The sequence below is a fragment of the Oryx dammah genome, unplaced genomic scaffold (genome assembly GCF_014754425.2).
Source record: "Oryx dammah isolate SB20612 unplaced genomic scaffold, SCBI_Odam_1.1 HiC_scaffold_26, whole genome shotgun sequence".
Lineage (NCBI taxonomy): Eukaryota > Metazoa > Chordata > Mammalia > Artiodactyla > Bovidae > Oryx > Oryx dammah.
In genome coordinates this window covers 18117618-18145377 of record NW_024070210.1, presented here as the reverse complement: position 1 = coordinate 18145377, position 27760 = coordinate 18117618, and the positions used below count along the sequence as shown (strand labels likewise).

The following is a 27760-nucleotide window of genomic DNA, read 5'->3' as shown; positions in this document are numbered from 1 at the left end:
AAATAATGATCATCTGTTTTACTGGTTGCTAGGAGATGATAATACTATAGTTAACATTTATTGAATGCTTACTGTGTACCAGGAACCATTACAAGTGCTTGGTATGAAAAGTGAAAGTGAAAGTCACTCAGTAGTGTCCGACTCTTTGCGACCCCATGGACTATAGAGTCCACGAAATTCTCCAGGCCAGAATACTGAAGTGGGTAGCCTTTCCCTTCTCCAGGGGATCTTTCCAACCCAGGGATCGAACCCAGGTCTCCCACATGGCAGGTGGATTCTTTACCAGATGAGTCACAAGGGAAGCCCAAGTGCTTTGCATACTTTAAATCATTTAATCTTCACAACAACCCATATCAGGCAGATTATATTACTATCACCATTTTACAGACAGGAAAACTGAGGTACAGAAAAGTTAAGTAACTTTCTCAGCATCACACAAGTTAAGTGGAGCAGCTTAGTGATTCATACCCAGGTAGCTGTCTCCAGAGCCCAGACCCATATTACTATGTCATATTTCTTTTCACGATAGTTAAAACATACACAAAATTATTATAGATGAAAAAATACCATCAAAAATTATCAATAAGAGTTAAATGACAGTTAAGCAATATTAATATCAATACAACTTATCACAGGTTGATACTTCACAGCTCTTGCAAAGTTTCATGGCCATGATTAAGAGTTTTGAAATTGGACAGACCTGGCTCTGAATCTTGAATGTGCCCTTTACAAGCTGTGTGACTTTGGACAACTTTCGTAACTTCACCAAGCCTCAGTTTCCTCATCTGTAAAATGAGAATAATAAACATCTCACAAAATTGTTGTTAGTAACATAATTATTGCTACATTACATGGATATGATAAATCAAAACAAAACACAGATACACAAAATAAAATGAGGAGACCCACAACTTCCCCCAGGAATCAGAGCTTTATTATGATGATATAACGAAGATGACCACTTCAAGTCATCACAGCAACTGTAAGGTCCACATACAAACAGAACCATAACCTCCTTTAATTAATAATAAATCATTCCTCTGAATAGCAGTCAAATGCCTACAGGTAAACTACTGAATCTCTGAAATATAAAATACTATATATACAAGAGAAAGAGCCAAACAGAAAAGACATTGTTGTCTGTTGACAACAGCTCCCATGAATCCCATTCTAGGCATACACTTTTTAAGACCAGTAATATTCAAGGGGCCCAAAACAGGAAGAGGGGTGTCAAGGAGGAGTGATTCCCACCAATAGTAGAAAGGAATTTTTATAAGAGAAAAACAGAAGCAGACACATCATCGAAATAGGTTAGAACTATCATTACCACTGAAGAATAATTGTGTCTGTTTACACCTGGTATTTTACACTAGTCAAAACAACTGAAATTGTCACTACTGCTGTCTTTAGAATCTCAACAAAATAATTTTACAATGAATAATGAGATTTCTATCAACACCTGCATTTACCAATAATACATCTATCTGTTATAAGGTTAGGTGTTTCTTTGAAGGGGTGATTTTAGTAATATAATACAAAAATCAATTTAAAACAGGAAAAATAGAAATCATACAAAAATCTTATAGGATAATTTTGTTAAAACAGTTCATCAATACTATCACCAAGGTGCATTTTTAGGAATGTTATTAGTTTAAAATGTAAATTATATTATTAAAACAGTACACTACATAAAGATAATTATTAAAATGACTGCATTCATTGTAGTTCAAAGATTGAATAAAGAACGAACTTCTATCCCCCAAAATACCCCCTTTTAACAAATAGTAGCAAAAATGGCCTTCAATTTTTCTTAATAAAATTATAAAATGATCTGTCTGGAACAAAGGTCATTTAATTTTTACAAAGCACTTAAAAAAAACTAGCTAAACAGGAAATGTTTAAGAAGTCCTTAAACTACCTATTTCATAAAAGTTTAAGGAAATGAACATAAGATGTGAGATGCCCGAGGTTACTAAGCCATGACAAAAATCCAAACAAAATAATCCTTCTGTTCTATATCCTAATAATTTGGAGTTTTTCTACTTGATCAGCATTTGCTTTGCTACTTCTCTAAATGATGAGAATAACTTTTTGTCCTTTTCATGAATTCTACAAACCATTAATAAGATCAAGTCAGTTCAATCACTACTCAAGTATTTTAATTCAGGAATTTTTAGGTAAATTTTTTATGTAAAGAAAATTTGCAAATATCACTATTTTCATTTCACCCCATTTGCTTTGTCAGTCTCTCTTTCTCACACATTTTTTTTCTGAACCACATGAGAGTTGCAGACACTTAGCATTTTAGCCCTCAATGTTTTTTTTTTCATATAATTTCCCAGGAACACAGACATTTACTAAGATAACTGCAGTATACTTAACCAAATCAGTATTCTGTCAATGTTAAAATTTCTACTATATAATTACAGCCCATATTCAAATATCATTAACTGCTTCAAAAAATGTCTTTTAAAGCTACCTATTTCCCCAGTCCAGAATTCAATTCAGAATCATGCACTGCATATAGTGGTAATGCCTCTTTTAGAATCCTACCAGCTGGAACAGTTTCTCAGTCTGTGTCTTATAAGACTGATATTTTTAAAGAACACAGACCATTTATTTTGTATAATGTTCCTCAATTTAGGTTTGTCTGATGGTCTCTCATGTTTAAATTTAGGCTATGCATTTTTTGTAGGAATGTCACGAGTAATGTTGGGTGCTTCTCATTGCATCGCATCAGAAGCCACAAGAGGTTACGGGTTCTATTACCAGTGATGCTAACTTTGATCACTTGGTTAATGAGTATCTGCCAAGATTCTGCACTGTGAAGTTACTGCTTTTCTCTTTGTAATAAGTAAATACATTGTTAGGAACTGTCTTGAGACTATGTAAATATCATATTCCTCATCAAACTTTACTCCACAGTTTTGGTACCTGCAGAGGATTCTTGTGTGAAAGTACTATTTTAATTGTTCCCAAACAGCCATTTTCTAATTCCAACAGTTCTATACTTATTAGCCATTTTAATGAAGAACTTTCCCTTTCCCTTCTCCCCAACTTAAGTCATTTATTCATTCACTTACTTACATGTGTATGGTTCTTATTTTTTTTCAATAGGTTATAATCTATAACTATCATCATTCATTTGGCCCGTGGATGCTTCTCCACACTGGTTCTTGCTCCTTTTGACACATCCCCATCATTCTTTGACTACCTCCTTTCTTTCTGAAACAACAGTATGTTCCAGACTCCTCTTGTACTTTCCCTGACCCAGTTCTTCCTGGAATCAGCCATTTCTCCAAAGAGCTCTGGTTTCCTTTAAGTGGAGAATGGTTTAGAAATCAGCTAAGAGTTAGGTACGTGCAACTGCTTCAAGGCCTCTTAGCAAACAAAACTGGAATATAGACACACATATATGTGTATGCATATGCTGCACATATGTGTACATGCATACACATATACCTATACATACAATTACACACATCCCTAAGAGAAAGATACGTAACTGTATACATGAATGAAGTTGCTCAGTCGTGTCCGACTCTTTGCAACCCCATGGACTGTAGCCTACCAGGCTCCTCTGTCCATGGAATTTTCCAGGCAAGAGTACTGGAGTGGGTTGCCATTTCCTTCTCCAAAGTGTATACATATATATATATGTATATTTTTGTCTTTATATAAATAAATGTTAAAAATCATGAGTTCATAATTTCCAATTCAAATCCAACATCACAGGATTTACTGGAGTCTTTTCTTCTATATACATAAAACTACCTTCTCCAACAATTGAAAAACCTGGCTCCCATTATCCTCAATACATTTATTCATCTGTTGAATCCTAATATAGATAGAAAACAGTTTCAAAGTTGCCAATTCATACCATTACAAAAAATAGCCTACAAATTAGGGTTTGTTATTTGTTTACAGCTCTTTTTGAGTTTCAAAGTACAGGATGCTCAAAAGTTACTTGGGTTACTTATTTTTCCCCCCTTCATTGTGTTTATACTTATTTTTCCCCTTTTAGTGTGTTTATGCTATAATCTGAAACACTTTAGATTTGTTTCTATTTACATTTTAGGGTTTTATCCCAACTTTATTGATTTTCTTTGCTGATTTTTTGTTTTCTTTTGTTTAGTATCTAAAAGGTTAGCATGATAATGTTCTCTGATATTCTGAATTGATGTCATATGCAGTGTTACCAGTTCTCAACCAGTGGTTAGAATAGAGCTTTACAATTAAGTATATTTCCCATAGGAAATGAGCCATTCTGTAGCCAATCACATGTATCTACCACCATTCCACTGAGGCCAGATGTTTTCTGGGAATTACTATTTCAAGATACAGAAAGAAGGATAAAATGAAATGGGCAACTCCAGCAACTTCATAGATCATTGCTTGCAAAACAGTTTTCAAACCATGCTACTTAGATGCCACAAGGTAGAAAAGGGCAGGACCTGGAGGCAGAACTCCAGGCCCCTGCCCTGACTTGAATTAAAGTTACTATTGCTTTTACTAGTAATATACTGAGCATCAGTCTGAGATTTTGTTCATCTAACTAATTCAGCAAACATTTACTGAGTAACTATGTTGTCCCACACACTGTTCTAGGTGCTTCAGTGAAAAAAAGACTTCATGAGACTTAGAATTCTAGTTGTGGGAGAGATAAACTATAAACCTAAGGAAACTGTATAGTCACTTAAAAAATAAAAGTTATAGAAAAAATTCAACAAAATAGTTTGCAATATTAGACAGCACGTTCAGTTTAGGTCTCACTGAGAAAGGAAAGGTTACTTTTATATGAATAATTTTTTAAGCTTGAAAATCATGAAGAGAGAAGAGCAGATCAATTTTTCAGTTGGTGCTAAATTATGTCTTCAGATCAGAACATGAGAAAAAAGTCATGAAACATTTTCCTTCCTTCTTTCATTGAATTGTAGCCAATATTTAGATTGGTTTTTTTCAATCTAGATCCTCTACTTTGTAAGTAACTACATATTTCTCCTCAGTTCAGTTCAGTTTAGTCACTCAGTCGTGTCCAACTCTTTGCGACCCCATGGACTGCAGCACGCCAGGCCTCCCTGTCCATCACCAACTCCCGGAGTTCACTCAAACTCATGTCCATCAAGTTGGTGATGCCACCCAGCCATCTCATCCTAAGTCGTCCCCTTCTCCTCCTGCCCCCAATCCCTCCCAGCATCAGGGTCTTTTCCAGTGAGTCAGCTCTTTGCATGAAGTGGCCAAAGTACTGGAGTTTCAGCTTTAGCATCAGTCCTTTCCACTTTCACTTTCAATAAACACCCAGGACTGATCTCCTTCAGAATGGACTGGTTGGATCTCCAAGGGACTCTCAAGAGTCTTCTCCAACACCACAGTTCAAAAGCATCAATTCTTCGGTGCTCAGCCTTCTTCACAGTCCAACTCTCACATCCATACATGACCATTGGAAAAACCATAGCCTTGACTAGACGGACCTTTGTTGGCCAAGTAATGTCTCCTAGATTTTGGCAAAGGGCTTTTTTGTTTTTCCTTTTCTTTTAAACAATTTTAGTGGGAAACTGACTGAGATAAAATCAGAGCTGTTAACCACTCTTTTAGAACTTTAAAGTACGTTAATTTTTATCATATTCAAATACACTATCACTCCCCTATGTTTACAGTCAATAAAAGACTAAGATATCTAATCTTTCTCAGTTGTGCTAAATCATACCACTCAAATCCTAAACTGAGTTTGAACCTAACTGCAGAACTTTATAATAACCACAGGCAACAGTTAATCAGCACTTACTATGTCCCAGCTACTGTCTTAAATGATTAATGTATATTACTTTATATTTCAAAACAACATTACGAACGTTACGTGGTAAGTACCATCAGTACCCTCCTTTTATATATGAAGAAACTGAGAAACGGAGAGATGAAATAACCTGCTGAAGGTTTCACAGCATCTAAGTGACAGAGCTAGAATTAAAAACAGACAGTTTGTGCCATTAACTGTGCATATTAAACTGATTCTCAAAAAACCTTTCATAATGTGTTCTAAATTCCATCCTGTTAAATTTAACCAATTCAGTCTATGGAGGGGAAAAAAATCTGACCTCAATGCTATCATCTAATATATATGGCTGTTTTTCAAAGCTTCAATTGAGTACTTGATCAGTATGCCATGAAGGGGTCTAATGAAACTATTAATAAAAATGTGACCAGGAATAGTAGCAAATGAAATCCAACAATGTATAATAAGAATTATACACAACAACCAAGTCGGATTAATCTCAGGTTAGTTAAGGCTGATTCAATATTTGAAAACTATTTCATGCAATCCATCACATTAAGAGGTTAAAAAGAAAAGTCATATGATCATATCAAGAGATACAGAAAAGGCATTTCACAAAATCCAACACTCATTCCTTATAAAAACTCTCAGCAAACTAGGAATAGAGAGGGATTTCCTCAGCTTAACAAAGAACATCTATTAAAAACTGACAGCTGACATTTTACTTAATTGTGAGCAACTAGAAAACTTCCTAGTAAGATTAAGAACATACAGGGAGGATGGGAGGGGGGTTCATGTTTGGGAACGCATGTACACCCGTGGTAGATTCATGTCAATGTATGCCAAAACCAATACAGAATTGTAAAGTAAAAATAAATTAAAAAAAAAAGAACATACAGGGAGCTCAAATCTGATGCTCTGTGACAACCTAGAGGGGTGGGATGTGGTGGGAGGTAGGAAGGAGGTTCATGTTCATATATGGCAGACACTAACACAATATTGTAAAGCAATTATCCTCTAATTAAAAATAAATATTTTTTTTAAAAGAACAAGGAAAGATGTCTCCTTTCACCACTGCTTTTTAAAACACCATCCTTAGTTAACATATCATAACAGCATCCATTATGCTAGTTAATGGAGTAAGAGAAGGAGATAAAAGATAAAGAGAGTAAGTATATTCTATATAAAACTGTATTTTATATAAAAACAAAATAAAAGTGTCTTTTCACAGATGATACGATAATCTATGTAGAAAATTCAAAAAGAATCGGCCAAAAAACTCCTGGAACTAATAAGCAATTAACTATAGCAAAGTTGCAAGATACAAGGTACAAAAGTCAATATACCATCAGTAAAGAATAATTTAAAATTAAAAACGTTTTTTACATTAGCACCCGTAAAATTAAATACTTAGGTAAAATTTATGGCAAATCTAACAAAATACATAAAAGATCTTGAAATCTACAAAACTCTGATGAACAAAATCAAAGACGAACTAAATAAATGGAGAGATGATCTACGTTCATGGATAGGAAGACTCAAAATTATCAAGGTATCAATTCTTCCCTACTTGATCTACAGATTCAACACAATTGCAATCAAAATTCTAGCAAGTTATTTTGTGGATACCCATTCTAAAATTTAAAGCCCCAAATGGACTCACGTGAATATTGTTAACTGATCTTTCACAAAAGAATAAAAGCACTATAATGGAGAAAAGACAGTCTTTTCAATAAATGACACCAGAACAAGTGGACAGCCACATGCAAAATAAAATTAACTTAGGCACAGACTTTACACCCTTCACAGAAACTAATTCAAAATAGGCCACAGAATGGGATGTAAAATGCTAAACTATAAAACTTATAGAAGATAACATGGGGCAAAAAAAAATCTAGATAACTTTAGGTGTAGTAAAAACTTTAAAAATAGACTAAAAGCATGATCCATGAAGGAAATAACTGATGAGTTAATACTTCATTAAAATTAAAAACTTCTGCTCTGCATAAGACTGTCAAGAGAAGAGATTACAATCCACAGAATGGGAGAAAATATTTCCAAAAGGCACATCAGAAAAGGGACTGTTATCCAAAATACACAAAGAACTCTTGAACCTAACAACTCTATTTAAAAATGGGCAAAAGACCTGAATCTCAACAAAGAAGATATAGAGATGGCAAAAAAAGATCATGATAAGGTGTTCAAAATCATACATCATTGGGGAACCATAAGCTAAAATGACAATGAAATACCACTGCACACCTACTGGAATGACTAAAATCCAGAACACCGACAACACCACATCCTGGCAAGGATATGTAACTTTCACTCATTGTTACTGGGAATGTAAAATGGTACAGCCATTTTGGAAGAGTTTGGCAGTTTCTTACAAAACTGAACATACTATTACCTTATAATCCTAGGTATTTACCCAAAGAATCTGAAAAACTCCACACAAAATCCTGCACGATTATTTATAAAAACTTACTACATAACTGCCAAAACTTGGAAACAACCAAGATGTCCTTCAGTAGATCAATGAATAAATACAGTTAAATCCCCCACACACAAACGAGTTCAGTTCTAAGAGCGTTTTCCTAGGTCCAATTTGTTCATTAAGTCCAACAAAGTCAGCCTAAGTACCCAACTAACACAATCAGCTATACAGTACTGCATTATAATAGGTTTATAATACTTTTCACACAAATAATACATAAAAAATAAAGACAAGAAAATAAATATTTCAAATCTTACAGTACAGTACACCCTAAAAAGTACAGTAGTACAGGACAACAACTGGCATACAGGGGCTGGCACTGGGTGAACAGGAAAGAAGAGTTGTTGACTGGAAGAGGGAGAGGAGGTGGGAGATGACAGAGCTGAAGGATCCTCAGCTATAGGAGATGGAGGGCAAGCTGCAATTTTGACAATAATGGCAACTTGCTGGTTCTGGTTCCTTGCTGGATCCAATTCTATCTGTGCCGTGCTAAGTAGCTTCAGTCTTGTCCAACTCTTTGCACCCCTATGGTCTGTAGCCCACCAGGCTCCTCTGTCCATGGCATTCTCCAGGCAAGAATACTGGAGTGGGCTGTCATGCCCTCCTCCAGGGGATCTTCCCGACCCAGGGATTGAACGGGCATCTCCTAGGTTTCCTGCACTGGCAGGCGGGTTCTTTACCACTAGCGCCACCAATTCTATCTACCCTCTTGAAAAAACGACCCAGTGTCATCTTTTCTCATCACAGATGACACACACAGTAGCACTGGACTGCATTCAGAACAGCTGCTGCAACCTTTGTGGACTGCTCTACATTCAGGTCCTGTGCCTAAAAACTGACAATGCCTCCTCAAACACAGAAAATCCTCTTGCCATTTCCTGCATTGTCAATCTCTTCGGTTCTTCAGTTACTTCTTTCTCTTGTTTCAAATTGTCCTTTCTCCATGCCTCCAATTCCATCAGGTCTTCATTAGTAAGCTCCTCCTGTTACACAGCAACAGTACTGTAGAGTAAGGTACATAAAAGCACAACCACTTACAGAGGACGTACACACGTGGCAATGTACACTAAACACGTGAGCTAACTTATGTGATTGGACATGCGAATGCACATTTGCATCTTTGCAAGTCTGCAACTTGAAGGTTCGTATTACTGTAAACTGATACATCAAAAGAATGGAATAATATTCAGCACTAAAAAGAAGTGAGCTATCAAGCCATAAAAAGACATTGGGAACAAGCCAAAAAGACTTCTCTCCAGAATCAAGTGGGTTACAGAAACATACATGTTTGCCCTTTGTGTACAGAATTTTACCCAGTTGTTAACTCATCTATCTGAACTATCGGGAGACCCACATTATGCATGGAGGGGAAGAAAAAAGTGAAAGGGATGAAGCAGTACAAACCTCTAGTTAGAAAATATATAAGCTGCAGGGATGACATAAGGAACATTGTCAATAACATAATAACTGTGTATAGGGACTAGACTCATTGTGATGATCATTTCATAATGTATGCAAATATGAAATGGCTATGTAATACACCTGAAGCTAATGTAATATTGTATGTCTACTATATTTTGATGAAAAAAGAAATCCATGTTTCTAAATCTTATCCAAAAATATGTCTCAAAAGAGTTATACTTCCTCTTCTTATATTAGACAAAAACATCTATATGTTGCTTCTTTTTTTTTTTAATTCTGGAATTTTTTAATGCACTTTGTGAAAAAAACTGTTGTAGTTTGAACCAGAAAACTTATCTTCATTCATTCAGCAAATTATGGATTGAGGACCAATTATAGGACACATACTTTTCCAGACTATGGAATAAGGCAGAGAATGAAACAAAGCCCCTGTCCTTCTGGTGTATTCTATTTGAGGAGACTATAAAAATAATAAGGAAACAAATATATAATGAAGAAAAATCATGCAGGATGAGAGGAAAGTTAAGTGTTGAGATTGGAAGGTAGGTAGAAAGGAGGACTCTCTTTTAAATTAAGTAGTAAAGCAAGGCTTTACTCATTAGGCTACATTTGAACAGAAAGATCTCAAGGTATTTAGTGAAAGGACAAGTCCAGATAGAGAGTTGGGACAGAACATTCCAGGTCAAAAGAACAAGTGCACAAATATGGAGGCAGGACTCACTGTGCAGGAGGAACAGCAAGATGCTGTGGCTGCAGCTCCCCCAATGAAGGGAGGGTAGGAACTGCAGTCAGAAAGGAAGTCAGGTGCTTCAGAGAGTTTCACAGGACAGCTGGTCTACTTATGACGTGTACGGCAAATCTACTCTTCTGTTCTTAACAAGATCAGCACCACCAGAAGTGTCTGACCAAAGGAATAATGAGATTTATATTTTTAAAGGATCATTTTGGCTACTGTAGGTAAACAGATGATACAGTTGAAACTAGTTAGGTCTATTAAATTTCAGACTGCCTCAAGAACTATGGACGGAGGTTCATGACATTGTACAGGAGACAGGGATCAAAACTATCCCCAAGAAAAAGAAATGCAAAAAGGCAAAATGGTTGTCTGAGGAGGCCTTACAAATAGCTGAGAAAAGAAGAGAAGCTGAAGGCAAAGGAGAAAGCAAAGATATACACATCTGAATGAAGAGTTCCAAATAATAGCAAGGCGAGATAAGAAAGCCTTCTTCAGTGATCAGTGCAAAGAAATAGAGAAAAACAACAGAATGGGAAAGACTAGCGATCTCTTCAAGAAAATTAGAGATACCAAGGGAACATTTCATGCAAAGATGGGCACAATAAAGGACAGAAATGGTGTGGACCCAACAGAAGCAGAAGATATTAAGAGGTGGCAAGAATACACAGAAGAATACAAAAAAGATCTTCACAACCCAGATAATCATGATGGTGTGATCACTCACCTAGAACCAGACATCCTGGAATGTGAAGTCAACTGGGCCTTAGGAAGCATCACTACGAACAAAGCAAGTGGAGGTGATGGAATTCCAGTAGAGCGCTTTCATACCCTAAAAGATGATGCTGTGAAAGTACTGCACTCAATATGCCAGCAAATTTGGAACACTCAGCAGCGGCCACAGGACTGGAAAAGGTCAGTTTTCATTCCAATCCCAAAGAAAGGCAATGCCAAAGAATGTTCAAACTACCATACAATTGCACTCATCTCACACGCTAGTAAAGTAATGCTCAAAATTCTCCAAGCCAGGCTTCAACAGTACGTGAATTGTGAACTTCCAGATGTTCAAGCTGGATTTAGAAAAGGCAGAGGAACCAGAGATCAAACTGCCAACATCCGCTGGATCATTGAAAAAGCTATAGAGTTCCAGAAAAATATCTACTTCTGCTTTATTGACTACGCCAAAGCCTTTGACTGTGTGGATAACAACAAACTGTGGAAAATTCAAGAGATGGGAATACCAGACCACCTTGGTGTGCCTCTTTTTTTTAATTTAATTTAATTTTATTTTATTTATTTATTTGGCTGCTCTGGGTCTTACTTGTAGCATGTGGGATCTAGCTCCCTGACCAGGGATCGAACCTGGGCCCCCTGCACTGGGAGCTCAGAGTCTTAGCCACTGGACCACCAGGGAAGTCCCCTTGGTGTGCCTCTTGAGAAATATGTAAGCAGGTCAACAGTTAGAACTGGACATAGAACAACAGACTGGTTCCAAATAGAAAAAGGAGTACATCAAGGATGTATATTGTTACCCTGCTTATTTAACTTATATGCAGAGTACATCATGAGAAACATTGGGCTGGATGAAGCACAAGCTGGAATCAAGATTGCCAGGAAAAATATCAATAACCTCAGATATGCAGATGATACCACCCTTATGGCAGAAAGTGAAGAGGAACTAAAGAGCCTCTTGATGAAAGTGAAAGAGAAGAGTGAAAAAGTTGGCTTAAAACTCAACATTCAGAAAACTACAGACAGCACATTAAAAAGCAGAGACATTACTCTACCAACAAAGGTCCATCTAGTCAAAGCTACGGTTTTTCCAGTAGCCATGTATGGATGTGAGAGTTGGACTATAAAGAAAGATGAGCACTGAAGAACTGATGCTTTTGAAATGTGGTGTTTGAGAAGACTCTTCAGAGTCTCCTGGACAGCAAGAAGATCCAACCAGTCCATCCTAAAAGATATCAGTCCTGAATATTCATTGGAAGGACTGAAGCTGAAGCTGAAACTCCAATACTTTGGTCACCTGATGCGAAGAACTGACTCATTTGAAAAGACCCTGGGAAAAAATTGAAGGGAAAAAATTGAAGGGAAAGATTCTGGCAAAGATTGAAGGCGGAAGGAGAAGGGGACGACAGAGGATGAGATGGTTGGATGGTATCACCGACTCAATGGACGTGAGTTTGAGTAAACTCTGGGAATTGGTGATTGACAGGGAAGCCTGGCGTACTGCAGTCCATGGGATTGCAAAGAGTCAGACACAACTGAGCGACTGAACTGAACTGAAACTAAACCAGGTGAGAGGTGATCGTGGCTTGGACCAGACTGATAGAAGTGGAGATAAGATAGGTCAGAGAGGTATGTGATCCACTATCTGTGCCCCTAGCTCCAGAAGAGACCAAACCTAGAGAAGCAATTGCAACACTTTCACCAAATGAATAAATTCACAACACACAACAGTCATTTTCCAGGACATGTTATCTTAAGATGTATCTTAAGAACGGAGGTGACAGGATTTTGCTGATGAATTGAACACTGTGAGAAAGTGAAGAATGAAAAATGACCTTAAGGTTGCTGGGGTGAGCAACAGCAAGGACAGAGCTGCTGTTTACTGAGACACAGAAAGATACAAGGTGGAGTAGGGTGAAGGGAACAAATCAGAAATTTGGTTGCTATGCCTGATAAAATGTAAAAGTTTACAAATGAGATAGCTATATGTTAAATTCGTTTTTGAAAATGGCAAGCTTCAAGTCTAGTACATATATTACATTCATCATTAAACAGTCCTAATCTCCGAAACTGAATGTAACATCTGCTCCCTCTGATCACCACTTTTTTTCACTACTTAAGGCCTTTATTACCGTTTATGTATTGTAATTATTGGTGTACATCATGTCCCATAGAGTTCAGATACCTTGAGAGCAAAGTTCATGGTTTATAGTTGTAAAATAATAAAAAGTGAAAGTGTTAGTTGCTCAGTCTGATTCTTTGAAACTCCATGGACTGTAGCTAGCCAGGCTCCTCTGTTCATGGAATTCTCCAGGCAAGAATACTGGAGTAGCCATTGACTGGGTAGCCATTCCCTTCAAGGGTATCTTCCTGACCCAGGGATCAAACCCAGGTCAACTGCATTGCAGACAGATTCTTCACCATCTGAGCCATCAGGGAAGCCCATAATAGTAAAAAAGGCCCATCATTTATTGAGTTCATTTATCATTCATTTATGAATTTATCATTCCTTTATTGAGCTCATGTAATTCTTCTATTATTGGTATTTAACACATAAGAAAATTCTGGTTCAGAGATATTATTCACACTTCAGAGCTCTGCTCAAATATCACTTTCTCAAAGTAGCTATCTTTGATCATCCATATCATCTGAACTAAACCTCTATAATACATTCTATAGAACTAAAACTCTACAATAAACTCATAATACCTTGTTTGTCTCCTGTACTGTTTATCACAATATAAATAAATGTGTTTTTGGTAGCTCTCCTCCCTAAAGAATATAAGGTACATAAAGGCAGGATACTCATATACCAAGTGGACCGCAATGATTAATACATGCTTTAAATTGTTTATAATAATGCCTTATTATTATAAATTAATAATATTATTTGATAAATGATTTAATAACAAGTAGAGACATCCATTACAAATAATTATAGAGTAGATTGTATCAGACCAACTCTCTTGGCAAGAAAAACTAAAAATGAATTTAAAAACAAAAAGTAAACAAGGAAGACAGCCAGGATGTGAGAAGACAAAATACAGGCAAAAACCAAAATGCAGAGTTAAGCCTAACATGCTCCACTAATTTTTCCTCTTGAGGCAACTAGCTGCAAGCTAGAATGTTTAGAACTGCAGAGACAGAAATCAGAGTTCAGGGCTTATCAAGACAAACAGGATTTGAGGGGCTAAGATTTCAGAGGAAAGGCAATCACAGAAAAGCGAGTCTGAACATGGGGTACTGTTTTTGCCCTCAGGGTATTTATTGAATCCTAACCTGTGTGGGGGCAAGAGGCCAAAAACCAAGCAAAGTGCCTATTTTAAAGCAAAAAAGGTAAGTAGAACTTTTGGTAGTCTCACAATACAAGGAAAAGAAAAATTATAGTTCAGAGCCTGCCAAGATGGAGAGGCCCTGGCAAACATTGCAGAATTCTATTTGATACCTCTGAAGGACAGGACTAAAGGGAAACTGGATTTAAACCAACCCTTAAGAAGCCTAAAACAGAGCCTCAAGTCATCTCAAGCCTGTATTGAATCAAGGTCATCTGCTCCTACTTTTAACTATTACCAGAAGAAAATTAAATCCTCTCCAGTGAACAATATCACCATTAGGAGCCTCTATCATTTCTCATACTTAATGTTTGACATTCATTTTTTTAATTACTAGCAATCCTAGGAGATAAGACCAAATGACTGAAAGCCACAAGAAAAAGAAGACAAGAGAAAAAGATCAAAAGGAGATCTAGAAATTATTAGACACAGACTTTAAAATAACTGTGTTTAATATGTTCAGCAAAGTAGATGAGAATTTCACCACAGAAATGGAATCTACAACAAGAGAAAAATAACTAATTAAAATTCTAGAACTAAAACATACATAATACAAAATTAATAATAAACACATCCTTACAGCAGACTGGACACTAAATGAAATAGAAAACAGGTCAACAGAAAATATACAGATGAAGAACAGATGGGGAAAAAAGATGAAAAATACTGAATAGCATATGACAGATATTTAGGATGCAAAAAGAGATCTAGCATCCATTACAAATTATTATAGAGTAGATTGTGTTAGACCAATTCTCTTGGCAAGGAAAACTATAAAAGATCTAATATATACATACTTAGACCCCCAGAAGAAAGTGAGTACAAGAGTGGGGCAGAAGCAGTATCAGAAGAAATACGCCAAACCTGACGAAAGACATCAAGGTACAGACTCAAGAGTAAAAATGAAACTCAACCACCTTAGATATGAAGAAAACCACCTAAAAGCCTTAATAAAAACATGAAAACCAAAGACATTACCTCTCTAACAAAAACAATGGAGTCAAAAGGTAATGGGATGATATATTCAAAATGCTCAAAGAAAATAACTACGAACCTGCAATTCTGTGCCCAACGAAAATGTCCTTTAGAAGTGAAGACAAAATAAAAAGTGCTTTCAGACAAAAAGTGAATATTCACTACCTGAAACTAATACAATATTGTAAATCAACTATGCTTCAATTAAAGAATTAAAAAAAGAATTATCTATGAAGAAAGAAAATAATCTCAGATGAAAGCACAGTAACACAGGAAAGACTTAAGAATACCAGAAAGAGAAAATGTGAGTAAAATTAAATAACTGAATTATTTAAGACAATAATAAAATAAAAACAAAAGTAAAAAACTCAAAGAAACAAAAAACAGAAGGAGAATGATAAATCAAATAAAGAGCTGTAAGGTACTTGTATTATCTAGAAAATAACAGCAGTAGACTGTCTACAAAAATGGCCAGTTACTTCTCCCATTCCTTATGCACACTCCTTTACAATGTGACTTTGCTACTCTTCCTATCAAGATGCCACTCTTTCCATCAAGAGGAATTTGTTTTCTTTACCTCTTGAATTTGAGCTTTGGCCAATGGGACATTAAAAAATGTGATACAGCAAAGACTTGAAAAGTGCTTGAACATTTCAATCTCTGCCTCTCTTAGAACTTTGAGTCATCAAGTGAATGAATGTGCCTGCTAAAAAAGACCACAAAAAGAACAAACTCCCCAACCCTACCCTGGCCCAAAGCTTGCCAACCAACATAAACTTAAGTGAGGCTATTCTATAATATCATTTGGCCCCAGCCAAACCACCACCAGACTGCAGAGACCAATATAGCCCAAGCCAAACTGCCACTCCATGAGCTATTAAACTATTTAAGCTACTAAGCCTTTTATGAAATGATAACTAACTGATATAGAGCTAATACATGTAAGTACATCAGTGGTTCTCAAACAAGGCTGATTTTGCACCCAGGGGACATGTGGCAATGTCTGCAGACATTTCTGATTGTCACAACTGAGTGGGTGCTACTGGCATCTATTAATAGTTAAGACCAGGGATGCTGATAAAAATCATATAAGGTCTCCACAACAAAAAATTATCCTTCCTAAAAAGTCAACAGTGCCCAGACTGGGAAGCAAAAAAGTAAAGAATGATGGAATGAGGCAGCCTTTAGAACAATTCCTATCTAGAAGAACTTTCTACATGATGAAAATGTGTGCTACCCAATATAGTAGCCACTAGACACATTTGCTAGTAGGCACTTGAAATAAGGCTACTTTGACGGAGGAACTACTTTTAAATTGTATTTGGCTTTAATTCATTTACTTTACATTTAAATATCTACATCAGCTAGTGGCTTCTCTACTAAACAGCACAGCTCTAAAATTTAAAGCTAGTGATACTGAGAGTACTTAAAATTAGATCGGGTAACAGTTGAAACGAGTATGATAAAGTTAATGCCCACAGTCACTTGCTACAAATAAATACTCTGAACATTCTTTTTTTGTTCCTTCAGTATCTATAAATTCTGAAATGTACTACACTGATAAAACTATAACTGAAATTTAAAAATAAATTTACCATATCCTGCAAAACAAACAAACAATTATTCAGGAAATGCTGACCGACAACCTTAACTACAGGGCTTTTCTAGATTATTAGCATGAATGCCCTAGGAATTTCCTAGGCCTCTTTTTTTTTTTTTTTTAAGGTTTAAAGAGATCTATAAAGAACTGCTACATTTTAGACAGCTTCAAATGGTACAAAATGAATAGCTTTTCATCAAATCATTTCAGGTAATTAAATATTCATTTACTCCCCTAAAGCAGTTCAGTCTCTTTTTTTCACCCTCTTCTCTACCCCACCCTATCCACCACAAGAAAAGGAAGAAGTTGATTCAATACTGGTACAATTCCATAGATTTTTTTAAACTTGTCAGCATTAAGTAGGTCAGTTTTCTGCTCTATTGGGTATTTTGGCAAAAGGTTTTCTCACTAGAATACAGTGGCTACTCTGCCTGGTAAGCACATACCACAAAGTAAAAAGACTTTGAATAACTCTCCTAAGAAAAGCTGCCTAATCTCTAGAAGAAAATCCCTGAGTCTTAACTGAATACTACCAGGAAATTCTGATAACAAAACAAAACAGAAGTAAAGAAAATCTCAATTCAAAATTTGTTCCATAAAATGAAGTCTAAATACTTTAAAAGCCCTTAGTATCTAGCAATCCACAAAGATTCTGTTGAAACTCATATGAACTGTGTGTGGTGTTGGAGAAGACTCTTGAGAGTCACTTGGACTGCAAGATTAAACCAGTCAATTTTAAAGGAAATCAATCCTAAATATTCACTGGAAGGACTGATGCTGAAGCTGAAACTCCAATACTTTGGCCACCTCATGAGAAGAGCAGACTTATTAGAAAAGACCCTGATGCTGGGAAAGATTGAGGGCATGAGGAGAAGAGGACAACAAAGGACGAGACGGTCAGATGGCATCACCGACTCACTGAATGTGAGTTTGAGCAAGTTTCGGGAGATGGTGAAGGACAGGGAAGGCTGGCACGCTGCAGTCCATGGGGTCACAGAGTCAGACGCGACTTAGCGACTGAATAACAACATATATTATCAGCCCAATTCTAATTACTGAGATTATAAATCAAAGGAAAGGTAATAAATCATAATCTATCAGATGTTTTGTTAAGTCTAACAGAAAAACATCTATTTCTGCTTTACTGATTGTGCCAAAGCCTTTGACTGTGTTGATCACAACAAACTGCGGAAAATTCTCCAAGAGATGGGAATACCAGAGCACCTGACCTGCCTCTTGAGAAATTTGTATGCAGGTCAAGAAGCAACAGTTAGAACTAGACATGGAACAATAGACTGGTTCCAAATAGGGAAAGGAGTACATCAAGGCTGTGTATGGTCACCCTGCTTATTTAACTTAAATGCAGAGTACATCATGAGAAACGCTGGGCTGGAAGAAGCACAAGCTGGAATTAAGATTGCCAGGAGAAGTATCAATAACCTCAGATACACAGATGACACCACCCTTATGGCAGAAAGTGAAGAAGAACTAAAGAGCCCCTTCATTAAAGTGAAAGAGAAGAGCAAAAAAGCCGGCTTAAACTCAACACTCAAAAAGCTAAGATCATGGCATTCAGTCCCATCACTTTATGGTAAACAGATGGGAAAACAATGGAAACAGTGAGAGACTTTATTTTGGGGGGCTCCAAAATCACTGCAGATGGTGACTGCAGCCATGAAATCAAAAGACCCTTGCTCCTTGGAAGAAAAGCTATGACCAACCTAGACAGCATATTAAAAAGCAGAGACATTCATTATTTTGCTGACAAAGGTCCATCGAGTCAAAGCTATGGTTTTTCCAGTAGTCATGTATGGATGTGAGAGTTGGACTACAAAGAAAGCTGAGCACTGAAGAATTGATGCTTTTGAACTGTGGTGTTTGAGAACACTCTTCAGAGTCTTCCGGACAGCAAGGACATCAAACCAGTCAGTCCCAAAGGAAATCAGTCCTGAATATTCATTGAAAGGACTGATGTTGAAGCTGAACCTCCTGTATTTTGGCCACCTGATGCGAAGATTTGACTCATTGGAAAAGACCCTGATGCTGGGAAAGACTGAAGGCAGGAGGACAAGGGAGTGACAGAGGATAAGATGGTTGGATGGCATCACTGAGCCTGTGGACATGAGTTTGAGTAAACTTCGGGAGTTGGTGATGGACAGGGAAGCCTGGCGTGCTGCAGTCCATGGGGCTGCAAAGAGCTGGACACGACTGAGTGAACTGAACTGAACAGAAAAAATCTTATCACTAAAATGGAAATTATGGAAAACCTCTCCCTTGTAAGACATACTTCCTGTGAGGACTGTTTTTCAAGTGAGAAATGACTTAAAACATTTTAATGATTCTATTAGGAAAGCAAATTTGGTAGAAGCTTATTAGAATAAATGATTTATATCTGAAAACTCATTTTTAATCATTTATAAATCAAATATTAAAGACGAAAACTGACAGATAAACATTCAGTCAACTGATTTATTTCGTATCAGACAAAAAGTTTCTGCAGAAGCAAGATTACTATTCCCTGTTATGGACAGTGGTTCAGGGAGTTCCCTGGTAGCCTAGTGGTTAGGATTCTGGGCTTTCTCAACTGTGGCTTGGATTCAGTCCCTGGTCAGGAAACTGGGATCCCACAAGCCACAGTGCCAAAAAAAAAAAAAAACCACAGTGGTTCAAATGAAAGAAAGGTCAAAAAAACTATTTACTGAATTTGTTTTCCAGAAAGTTTCAAGAATTTTGACAAATTCTAAAAGAAAAAAGTGGAAATCCTGCAAGCTAGATCACACTGATAACTACGGAACACATTTAAGATCACTAGGAATAAATTACATGAAAAAATAATGCATTGTAGCCAACATTCATGTTGCTGTAAAATATATTTACATTCACTTTATCATATTTCACTCACTGTTAGAAACAAAATTTAGAAATATACAACATTCCAGATATAAATTCCAGAAAAAAGCCAGAAATTCACTCACATTCATCTTAAGAACTGAAATAAATGTACTGCTAGACTTTATTTTCTTAAAGTAGTTTCAGTCAAGAAGCTAGCCATACTCTTCCCCAATGTCAGATGTTAAAAGTAGATAAAATCAAATTTATAGTAAATGAATAAAATTTTAGAATTTGAATGTCAAAATATACAATGGCTATATAGAAAAAAATTCCCAATACTGGCTCCAAATCTAATAAAAACCTTCAAAATAAAAGTACTTGCAGCTCATTGTCTATGTGGGCCAAGAAGAGTCACAAGTTCTTGCTGGGATCTTTTCCCCATTTTAACAGCTTGGCACCATTAGTAGCAACTTTCACATCAAGCAAGTCTTCATATATTTTAAAGTGGTGTTTCAGAATGATGTAACATACCAGAGGTAAGGAAAGACACCTCAACTAGCCATTTGCAACAGGGATTAAAGGTAGGTACTCACCAACATAGCCATATGTGATGCTAGATGTGTTCTGCAGCAGGAAAGGCATAGTTTTTGTTTTTTTCTGTCTCAATTGTTCTCTTTTTAAAAGTATAAATAACAAAAGGTATTTTATTGCTGACAATAATGCAGGTGAGCTGAGTTTTAGGATGTATAAAAGGATACAAACACAGCTAAAAAAGAAGTAAGATCTTTAATACAGCTACTTTTCTCTACATGGAATAGAATATAAAATGAAGTTGATGTAGACTTCAGGTGGGAATGGAAACCAATATAGCCTTTCTAGAATTCAATCTGGCAATACACATCCAAGACTTTTAAATGAACATTTATCTAGGAATTTACCATATAGATATCATCACCTCAATCAGGTGCATCTGCACACACAGTACCTCTCAAGTTTTAGCGTGCATCACAACCACCTAAAGAGCTTGTAAGACATAGCTGAGACCCAACAGAAGAGTTTTTAATTTTATAAGCCTGGGTAGAGGCCAAGAATTTGCATTTCTAACAAATTCCCAGTTAACACTGATACCGCTGGCCCAAGAACCATACTGAGAACCACTGATACATAGAAATGGACTTCTATGAAGCCACTGAAAATGAAGTATATCTATACTGATATAATGTATATAAGCAGCAGTGTGCTGATAAAATGGCTCTGGATGGAAATGAGCAGGGAAGGGGAAGCCCCGATTTGTAGCATTTGCCAGTTTCTTTAGTTTAACTACTTCCACCACACTTAACACCAAGTTACCAATAATATGGGCTTGCATAATTCTTTAATTACTGGTTCTGGTGAGTTGATAATTTAGAAAAACATAATGGTCATAAATTATTGGCAAGTGAAAATTCAAGTTATGAAATTGTGTATATGATCCTATTAATAAAAATACACACTTGTGTATGTATATATCAATTTGTACATGTATGCATCATTTAAAGATCAGAACGATATAGCCATATTAATAGCAATTACCTCTGTATTAGAGTATTAGAGATAACCTTTTTATATTTGCCTATTTGTAGTTTCAAAAATAAATACAACTAACAAGTATTATTTCGGTAATTTTTTCAGTCAATACGCAAGGGAGACAAACGATGTCTACGTAAAGAGATGCTCAACTTCACAATCACAGAAATGTAAATTAAAATAAAATACTACTTTATTACAATCAGACTGAAGAGACTAAACAGATGGATAAAACCAAATGCTGGTGAGAATTTAAGGAAATGGGAACCCCAATACACTGCTGGCGGGAGCATAAACTGGGCAACCATTCTGGAAAACAATCGGCAGTATTTAGTGAAATTAAGTATGTGTATGGATCATAAATCAGGAATTCCTTTCTTCAGTGTAGACTACAGAGAAGCCTTTGTACAAGTCACCAGGGGATATGTATAAGGAAGTTCACAGCAATTCTACTGTATTAGTAATTTTTAAGCCACATCTAGAAATCTGTTATCAGATAAATAAGTAAAATGTAGAAATGCACATAAAATGCAATATTATACAACAGTCAGTAGATATTAACTAGATTTACATTCTGTTTAAATCTTAAAATAATGTTGAGCAAAAAAGAATAACTGAAATTCCCAGCACAAAACCATTATACCAAGTCCCAGAATTCAAGCCAGTTTCACCTTGCATAACCAAAATCTCACAACTAAATTTAAAATTCATTTTGTTTCCGTGTTTCCCACAGTACCCAGAAAGATGTTATTATGTAATTATAAAGCACCTATGTGTTGAACATCATACTGAAACAACATGAATGCATTTCTAAAGTAAAATGAATGTTATTATACAACAGGGACAGATACTATTTATTGACTACCCAAAAAGCCACTCCCAATCCTTCCTTCCTTCTTGCCTCTCACTACAGAGGCCAGTTAGAGGTGTCCATAAAACCCATTTTGGCCCATGAGACATTAGCAGCACTTATGAACAAGTCACTTCCAGGAAAGCTTTTTCTTGGCCTGGATCTTTTGCTGTCCTCTGTAACTCTGGGTGGGGGAACTGTGGCAGTTATCTTAGGACCATGAAGGCAAAGCAAATTACAAAGATATGGGCCCCAACACTGTTGAGTCACTGAAGCAACATGAGCAACCGCCTTTCCAGGCTTCTGTAAGGAAAACAAACTTCTCTTTGTTTAAGCCTTGTAGTCAGATTTTCAATTACTTACACTTTATACACTCCTTTTATTTCACCATATCAGAAACTCTATATAAGTAATAAATCAGCCTGACAAAGTTCTAACCTTCTGTAGGACTACCGTAATGAGTATCCGCTTAGAGTACTGCAAGAAGTCTGAGCTGAGGGAAGAATGAGACAGAATAAGAATATAGAAGCAACATCAAGACAGTATGGTACTGGCACAAAGACAGAAATATAGAGCAATGGAACAAAATAGAAAGCCCAGAGATAAATCCACACACCTATGGACACCTTATCTTCGACAAAGGAGGCAAGAATATACAATGGATTAAAGACAGTCTCTTTAACAAGTGGTGCTGGGAAAACTAGTCAACCACTTGTAAAAGAATGAAACTAGAACACTTTCTAACACCATACACAAAAATAAACTCAAAACGGATTAAAGATCTAAATGTAAGACCAGAAACTATAAAACTCCTAGAGGAGAACATAGGCAAAACACTCTCCGACATATATCACAGCAGGATCCTCTATGATCCACCTCCCAGAATACTGGAAATAAAAGTAAAAATAAACAAATGGGATCTAATTAAACTTAAAAGCTTCTGTACAACAAAGGAAACTATAAACAAGGTGAAAAGACAGCCTTCAGAATGGGAGAAAATAATAGCAAATGAAGCAACTGACAGACAACTCATCTCAAAAATATACAAGCAACTCATGCAGCTCGATTCCAGAAAAATAAACGACCCAATCAAAAAATGGGCCAAAGAACTAAATAGACATTTCTCCAAAGAAGACATACAGATGGCTAACAAACACATGAAAAGATGCTCAACATCACTCATTATCAGAGAAATGCAAATCAAGACCACAATGAGGTACCATTTCACACCAGTCAGAATGGCTGCGATCCAAAAGTCTACAAGCAATGAATGCTGGAGAGGGTGTGGAGAAAAGGGAACCCTCTTACACTGTTGCTGGGAATGCAAACTAGTACAGCCACTATGGAAAACAGTGTGGAGATTCCTTAAAAAACTGGAAATAGAACTGCCTTATGACCCAGCAATTCCACTGCTGGGCATACACACCAAGCAAACTAGAATTGAAAGAGACACGTGTACCCCAATGTTCATCGCAGCACTGTTTATAACAGCCAGGACATGGAAGCAACCTAGATGTCCATCAGCAGATGAATGGATAAGAAAGCTGTGGTACATATACACAATGGAGTATTACTCAGCCATCAAAAAGAATACATTTGAATCAGTTCTAATGAGGTGGATGAAACTGGAGCCGATTATACAGAGTGAAGTAAGCCAGAAAGAAGAACACCAATACAGTATACTAACACATATATATGGAATTTAGAAAGATGGTAATGATAACCCTGTATGCAAGACAGCAAAAGAGACGCAGATATACAGAACAGTCTTTTGGACTCTGTGGGAGAGGGAGAGGGTGGGATGATTTGGGAGAATGGCATTGAAACATGTATAATATCATATAAGAAACGAATCACCAGTCTAGGTTCGATGCAGGATACAGGATGCTTGGGGCTGGTGCATTGGGATAACCCAGAGGGATGGTATGGGGAGGGAGGTGGGAGGGGGGTTCAGGAATGGGAACTTATGTACACCTGTGGCAGATTCATGTTGATGTATGGCAAAGCCAATACAGTATTGTAAAGTTAAAAAATATATATATATATATATATATAGAATCAAGAAGTTCTCTAGGCTCTGAATTGCACACATTGGAAGAGCCCAGACACTCAAATTATTCATCAGGACGGTCATCTCCGTGAACAATAACTTAAGCCTTCAAGCGTCAAAGCAAACACCTGGAACATTAAGACTACTGTCCAAAAAAAACTCATACTGTTACTATTCCTAGGTATAATAATGGTATTAGGTAATGGTACTATTCTTTCAACATTCTTATGGATTTTAAAGTTCCATGATAAAAAGTAGGTGTTAATATTAATTTCCTCATTTGAGTATTGCGTTTTAGCTATATAAGATGTAACCACTGGGTAAATGGCACAGAACCTTTCTGTCATCTTTTTACAACATCCCATTAATTTAAAATTACATCAAAACAAAATGGTAAAACAAATATGTTGGAGTTTAGTAAACACTATAAAACCTGGATAGAATGCATGAACAGCTATGTGATGACTCTGAAATGTAAACATTACAGGTAGATCTGAGAAAAGCAACAGAACTTCCTGTTTATCAATGTACTTGCTGTAAGTTTAGCATTTTTCCTCCTCTAGTATCCCCCAGCCTGAACTCAGCACAGCCCAAAACCCAGAAGTGAACACAATGGTGGAGGCAGACAGATACCAGAGAAACCCTCCAGCTCTGGCTCAAGGACAGAAAATAGGAGTGTTCAGTCATTTGGTTGTGTCCAACTCTAGCCCATGGCTCCTCTAAAGGGAACTCCTCAAGTGCAAAGAAAGCAGGGAAATCACTAGGGTATTTTTTCATTCTCCTTTCTCTCCATACTCTCATGTCGCAGTCCCTAGGCCTTCTGTGGGGGATGCAAAGCAACAATAGAAAAATAAATTAGGAATGGAAGCCTCCAGGAGCAAGAACTCTTGAGGGGACTATTCCTTTCTGTTCAACAGAACCCTGCTTCCAAGTGGACAGGCCAAATTCCACTGTTTTTTCCTTTTCTCTCCCTGTTCTCGAGAAAATATCTCCACAAAGTTGTTTATGAGCTCTGAGCTCCCTCTCAACCTGTGAAGGTATGAATCTGATGCCAATTAACATAATATAACCTTTGAAAACAGAGAAATTGAGCAGACCTCCAACCAAATCCCTGACTGACCAGTGAGAGGAACACACATGGGACAGATCTGAAAAGCACTGACAGAGCTGTGAAAACTGAATTGACATTGGAATCACAACCCATAGAATGCTAAAACAAAAATATCAACATTTTCCACAGAAAGTAAACAAAACCTAGAATCTCATTATATAAAACTCAGATTGAATGTCCAGGATACAAACCAAAATTACTCAGCCTGAGAACCACAAAAATCTCAGCTCACATGGGAAAACACAACATTGGCGAAGAGATGAACTTAGATATTGGAATTATCCCAGGACTTTAAAGCAGCTATTGTAAAAATGCTCAAATAAATATCAAACACTCTTGAAATAAGTGTTAAATTAGAAATCACCAGCAAAAAAAAAAAAAAAAAACAGAAAACAAAGAAGAACAAATAGAAATTTTAGAACTGAACTTGTGAATAAGATTTCAATGTCCTTTGAATTAAAATATACTTTTTCTTTCTCTCCCAATTTAATGTTTTCCAAAAAATTAAACTACTGAAATATGTCCATTCTAAAAAAAAAAATCAAACTGGAATGAAAAGATTCAGAAACCATACACCTCACTTAATGAACCAGGGGGACACCTCCCTCCACTCTTCTTCCTTGTCCTTAAGTAACCCCTCAATGTAAACTGACCTTTTTCCAGACTCCAACTTAGGTAAAATACTACTCTATCTTCAGGGCACAGATCAAATGCCATATCCATGAAGCAAGTAAGAAAGCAAGTAAGAATATTTCTCACCTATAAACTCAAGAACTACTATAAGTTGTACACTGAAGTTTGGCATCTATGTAAGACACATAATTTCTTTTCTATGGTTATTTACACATAATTTCTTTTTATGGTTATTATAAATAACCTAATAGATCTAATAGATCTCTTCGAATAGATTTAAAATTCTTTAAGACCATGAAGTTTTGGCTCCCATTTCTTACCTACCTCAACATCTTCAATGAATTGATTAGTACAAATTTGTTGAATTGAACTTCAATTATTAAAAGAGCTTTCACAACAAAATGTATGAGAGAACTTTGAGCTACATCAAAACTTTCAGCTTCTGTTTTAGTTTAGTTTATGAATCAAAATCTACAGAATGACAAATAATTTATTGCATACAAAAAAATGAAATAAGCATTTACTGTATACCACAGGAAACTATATTCAATATCTTGTAATAACCTATAATGGAAGATAATTTGAAAAAATACATATATATGTATATAACTGAATCACTTTGCCTATACTAACACAGTATTGTAAATCAACTACACTATATATTTTTTAAAAATGAAGAAACATGTAATACGGAAAGAGACATTTCCTTAATCCTTTTCTTATAAAAGTTTATTTTAAAAGAATATTAAAATTTAGTTCCCCCAAAGTCAGGCAAATGGAACACAAGGGAATTTAGCTATAACTTGTAAGGATAAAACAATTAAAACTGATCCTCTAAAATGGGATTAACTTAAAATTGTAATAACCACATTCAACTTCAAACAAACAGCTGTAATGCTATCAGTTACTGTAAGTAAGTGTTAGTAGCTCAGTAGTGCCCAACTCTTTGCAACCCCATGGACTTCAGCCCACCAGCCTCCTCAGTCCATGAGATTTTCCAGGCAAGGATACTGGAGTGGGTAGCCATTTCCTTCTCCAGGGGATCTTCCCAACCCAGGGATTGAACCCGGGTCTCCCGTACTGCAGGCAGATTCTTTACCGACTGAGCTACAAGGGAAGCCCAAAGTGAAAGTGAAGTCGCTCAGTCGTGTCCGACTCTTTGAGACCCCATGGACTGCAGCCCACCAGGCTCCTCCATCCATGGGATTTTCCAGGCAAGAATACTGGAGTGGGCTGGCCCTCGAATTTCTTAAGTATATACAACAATGCCATACTATAAAATAAGAATAGAAGGTGATTATAAAATCAACTTTCCACTCTACCTCCCCAGAATCCAATTTAACATCTATCCTTTGGCCTAAAAAATAAGACAGTTCACTACAAGTAAAAGACACAGAAATCAGTACTATGTGCAGTGGAAAGAGCATCCACTCTTTGGAATTAATCCTGGATTTAAATTCTCCTTCTGGCTTCCCTGGTGGCTCAGATGGTAAAGCATCTGCCTGCAATGCGGGAGACCCAGGTTCGATTCCTGGGTTGGGAAGATCCCCTGGAGAAGGTAATGGCAATCCACTCCAGCACTCTTGCCTGGAAAATCCCATGGATGGAGGAGCCTGACAGGCTATAGTCCATGGGGTCGCAAAGAGTCAAACAC

The 27760-nt window shown here is 36.6% G+C and overlaps 1 protein-coding gene across 14 annotated transcripts in view; it reads right to left on the bottom strand.

Moving 5' to 3' along the window:
- Positions 1-27760, bottom strand: part of NUMB (NUMB endocytic adaptor protein) — a 165165-nt gene that overhangs the window by 90033 nt on the left and 47372 nt on the right. For 3 of the 14 annotated variants that reach the window (XM_040226123.1, XM_040226129.1, XM_040226131.1), the window contains exon 1: positions 701-3561. The exons of 9 other annotated variants lie outside the window; for them this stretch is intronic. The gene's annotated coding sequence lies outside the window, so the exon portion shown is untranslated. Of the gene's footprint in view, positions 1-700; positions 3562-27760 lie in introns of those variants that run through there. 2 more of the 14 variants (XM_040226134.1, XM_040226135.1) reach the window with 1 other exon arrangement.